A 4,528-nucleotide genomic window follows, 5' to 3' on the forward strand; every position below is an offset into this window, starting at 1 on the left:
ATGCGGTCCCACGGCCCTCTGCGGCCCAAAGTTAAAAACTGTTGTTCTTTTGAGGCCTCAAGGTGGCGCTCACGGCCCACAAATGGGCCACGTCCAATGGGTTAAGAGTCTCTGCTTTAGACATAATGAGGAGATTCTGTGAAACCAATCTGCTGCTTTAAAAAAAGGAAAGCAGTATGTATGTATGTATGTATGTATGTATGTTTTTTTCGCATGGGTTGTTTTTACATTTTTCTGTCTCCTGATTTTTACTTTGTATGCGTTTCTGCTTTATTATGTAAATAAGGTGGGTGGTCCTTCTTGGGTTAGATTCTCTGTTATTGGTCAACAGACAGGAWGGAGCAGGATCCATGTGCAGATTGATTGGGCATGCTTGTGCTGCCCTATTTTAGYTTTAAGTTTAGCTTAAAACAAAGGCACAGGTAAGTGTTTTTTCTCCTTGCCTTTGTGTATTTACTTATTTATCCAGCCATTTATATATTTCTGCTTTTATTTTTAATTGTCAGTTTCAGTCCTACATAACAGCAACAACAGTGACTGAGTCAAATGAGCCATTCTTTTGTGTTTTCTAAATTTGATAAGCTGTGGCAGCCATCTTGAATTGAGTTGATTCCAATAGTCAGTTAGTTGAAGATGTGCATCCAGTGATTACTTTCTGAGAGTTTTAATAAAATACGTCAACACACACACAGAAAAAAAATAAGGGTGTCCCGATACCAGTTTTTCTCCAAGCTAGTACAAGTGTGAATACTTCAGTTTGGGTACTCACCAATACAGAGTACCTATAATGAGTTAGAACTTAAAYATTACACAATAACCTTTAAGACACATTTCTTTGATTTAAAACAAGGTGGCTCTCATTCCTTATACGCATACAGCTCCTCTGACTGGATCAAATCAAATATCCAGTCTAATACATTTATCCATTATCTTTCCCTGCTTCTTCCTTTCAGAGTTACGGGGGACACTGGTGCCCATATCCAGCAGTCTCTATGTGAGGGCTTCAGCCTCAACAGGTGACAAGACCATCACAGGGTCACATAGAGACAAACAACCATTCACTAATTCACTCACACCAGAGGGCTTCGAGAAAACTCGTGCAGACACAAAGAGGACATGCAAATTCTACTCAGAAAGGTCCCAGGTTGGGATTTGATCCAGCAACCTTCTTGCTGAGAGGCAACACCAACTGAGTCATTGTGAAAAAATGCTGGTATGGGGACTAAAACTGATACCATTATTGGGACACAACTACCAAAAACTTGATCATGTGCCTTTTGCTTTTTGACAGCAAAAGAAMAAAAAATGTGGAAGTAAATATTCCTCCTAGAAGCCTAATTTAAATATCAAGCTAGATTAGTTTTCATCCTCATTCAAGAAGTCATCTTGGTTTATTCTGGACTATAGCTTAGTCTAAGGGTGTATTCACACCAGGAAAGTCCTTTGGTCCTCTTGTTTGGTCCGGACCACATTACATTGTGCTTTTTTGCAAGTGGACTATAATTTATAAATAAAGCCACACAGGTGACAATTATTTATCCCATTGGACAGAAATAACTGGGGTGGGACAGAGCACAGACTCGGAAAATGATGGTGCTGTAAATACAATTCCAAAACCATTGAGAATTTATTTCAAGAGCAGCTCATTCAAAGGAGGTGTCATAACGATATACTTTTAATTTTGGGACGGCGTTGGCAAATGCATGCTGCAACCCGAAGAAGATGAGATGCTCTGTGTGTCCTGACCCACAATGGCTCATTGTTTGTAGCGCAGTGTTAGCGTTAGCAACACTGAAGGGCTAATTCTGACCCCCGCACGCGAAGCGTAAGCAGGAGTCATTGTTTTTGTACTGTATTTTTTTTCAGTGATTTTTGGTCAACCGTAGCACAAAAACGGCTGCACCAATCACCATTAAATTTGGCAGGACTGTAGATGAGTCTGACCTACACTGCGCCAGCCAATGGTTTTACGATAGACCCCATATTTGAGGAGGGGGCTCCTTTCAAAGAGGGGGTGTCTGGACATACAAAAATGCTTATAACTCAGAAACTATTAAATATAGGAGCTTCAGATTTCTTTTGTTGTTTAGCTCTGATGAAGGGCTATCCATCAGGCCCACCAATCAGTGCCCCCACGGACCCCCAATTTATCTGAAAAAGGGGTATCTGGACATACAAAAATGGTTATAGCTCAAAACTATTAAATATAGGAGCTTTAAATTTTCTTTGGTTGTTTAGCTCAGATGAGGGGCTATCCATCAGTTCAACAATGCCCCCCGCCTCAAAAACAAAACCAAACAAACATAAAAAAGACCCCCACCCAAACCACTACAATTTCGGGTTGCACCTAGTAGCGTGACATTCATTAGGAATAAAGACTTCTGAGTTCTGGTGCATTTCTGCATGCGGGGTCATTATGTTACCGTTATGCGGTATCTAGTTTTTACCATGATGCTTAACAATGGTGACTCGTGAAGTCCAAAAAGGTGCATGTTTCCTGTAGTTGGATGAGTTCGAGGCCGGTCTGTAGTCACACCAGAAGTGAAACCGCACCGGAATCTGTTTGGAAGCGGACTGAGACCACTTTAAAAATGGTTCTCAGTCTGGTTGTTTGTTTTGCACCAGGGTTCGCATGAGTGTATCACACCTGCATAAAAGGTCTGGACCAACAAGGGAAACACACTCTGGTCCATTTAAAGTGAACTAAATATGTCAGGTCTGAATACACCCTAAGTTTATTTTACACCTGGAATGAAACAGCAGATATCAGTTAGTCTGTGTCAAATAATCATTTAATCTACAACAAGTCTTGCTATCTGTCCAGTAACCACCAAGAAACATTACACAAATGTGGTAAAACACACATTCGCCATAGTCTGAATTTTAATCTTACAACTTTATATTTAGTAAAATCTAGTCAATCGTGTGGCATTTTTAACCATCATATTGTTTACCATCACTCCCTCATCTCCTCTAGTAGATTTTGACCTAACCAGTGTTATTAAGAATGAGGCTCTCTGAGGGCAAAGTGAGGCGAATAAAAACAGCATAAAAGCAGCAGACCGTAATGTTTTCTTCACGAGGCGCTGCTGTTTCCCGCTGGGTTTTATTAGCTTTCTGCAGCCCCTGCAGGACTCAAGCTTACTTCACTCGTGGAAATGACTCCGATTAATCAGCTGAGTGCTGGAGTGTGTACGGAGAGGGAAGGGTATGCTTGAGACGGGCGCACAAAGAGCAAAGTCAACAGTAAATCATGCTCGTTCGCAGCGGGTTGCACCTTCATTCTCACCACGCCTATCCTGCTCGACTCTCAATGCGGTTGGCTCCCTCCTTCCTGGCACACGCTGAGCTCTTTCAAGAACAGATGGGAAAAACCCAACACATGTTTCATGCTGACATCTAGTGGCATCCAAAACATGTGACTCCAATCCTTTTTGCCTATTCAGCCTCATTAGTCTGATTTGCTCTTTGCAAACTACTGTTTAGTCCCCTCCCAAYATGCTCGGAAATAATTCGGTGTGAAATATGAAAACTTCACTCTTCCATAAGAACTCATTTTTTAAAAAATGATAATCAAGAGGCTTATTCGCTTTCAGGTCAGCTCATGTTTCACCCCACGGCTCATCAGAGTGTTATATTGTTGGACGGTTTCAGAAAGCATCCAGCCATGGACAGTCTGCCAACTGGGCCATGCCTTCAGAGGACAGTGAGGGCAAACATACAGGCAGGATTTCTGAAAGTGGGGGCCGCAGAGGATGGGGGCGTTCAACAATGTGCAGTGATCTGTTCCTACTTATTTGTTGTTGTTGTTTTTTTTTAAAGGATAGTCATAGCAATGACTCTGGAGCGAAATCTCCCAACTCCTGCAGTCGAGCACACAGAATCTGCTTGTTGGATACTTACCGCCAAAATCTTGGCTTGAGAGAAGTAGCTGGAAGTAATCACAGTGAGAGTGTTGTCAGTCCRGAATTCTGCAGAAGAAAAATAACGTGAACTCAGAGAGATAGATTCAAAATTAAAARTAAAGGTATTCTTCAGTAAACCTATATTTATTGCAAATTGTATTAAACAAAAAATAGATAATCTTTCTTTTTCTAACTAATCTGAAGAGCCTGATCTTCCTCGGATACGTGAACATCGATAACTGTCTTCTTGTCCCAACAGGAGCTGATGCCTGCATCGGTTTTTGTTTCAGGAAACTAAAAGACAAATAAATTATCACTGACAGCTATCAGCCGCACACCACTGCTCAGCAATTATTGAATTAATTCACTGATATTACTGTCATCGCACTCTAATGACTGTTAGAAAACACAGAAGTGGAAAAAATTAGCAGCAGTATATTAAAACACAAAACCCCCTGAAATGATAACTACTGATTCATATTCCAGCATTTAAAAGAAACAGCTGTCTGCTGACAAATTCCATTTTACTGATGCAAAATAGAAATTGGCAAATTTTTATTTTACTTTGTAAAGTAGATAAATATCATACTGGTAACTTCGTTGCATAAACAAGTGGACCCCCC

At 40.8% G+C, this 4,528-nt stretch overlaps 1 protein-coding gene across 4 annotated transcripts in view; it reads right to left on the bottom strand.

The window, feature by feature from the left end:
• Positions 1–4,528, bottom strand: part of LOC106519286 (synaptotagmin-2) — a 90,326-nt gene that overhangs the window by 39,185 nt on the left and 46,613 nt on the right. For 3 of the 4 annotated variants that reach the window (XM_014010877.1, XM_014010876.1, XM_014010880.1), the window contains one exon: positions 3,904–3,971. The exons of the other annotated variant lie outside the window; for it this stretch is intronic. The gene's annotated coding sequence lies outside the window, so the exon portion shown is untranslated. The remainder of the gene's footprint in view (positions 1–3,903; positions 3,972–4,528) is intronic. 4 annotated transcript variants of the gene reach the window in all.

This window comes from Austrofundulus limnaeus, unplaced genomic scaffold (assembly GCF_001266775.1).
Source record: "Austrofundulus limnaeus strain Quisiro unplaced genomic scaffold, Austrofundulus_limnaeus-1.0 Scaffold75, whole genome shotgun sequence".
NCBI lineage: Eukaryota > Metazoa > Chordata > Actinopteri > Cyprinodontiformes > Rivulidae > Austrofundulus > Austrofundulus limnaeus.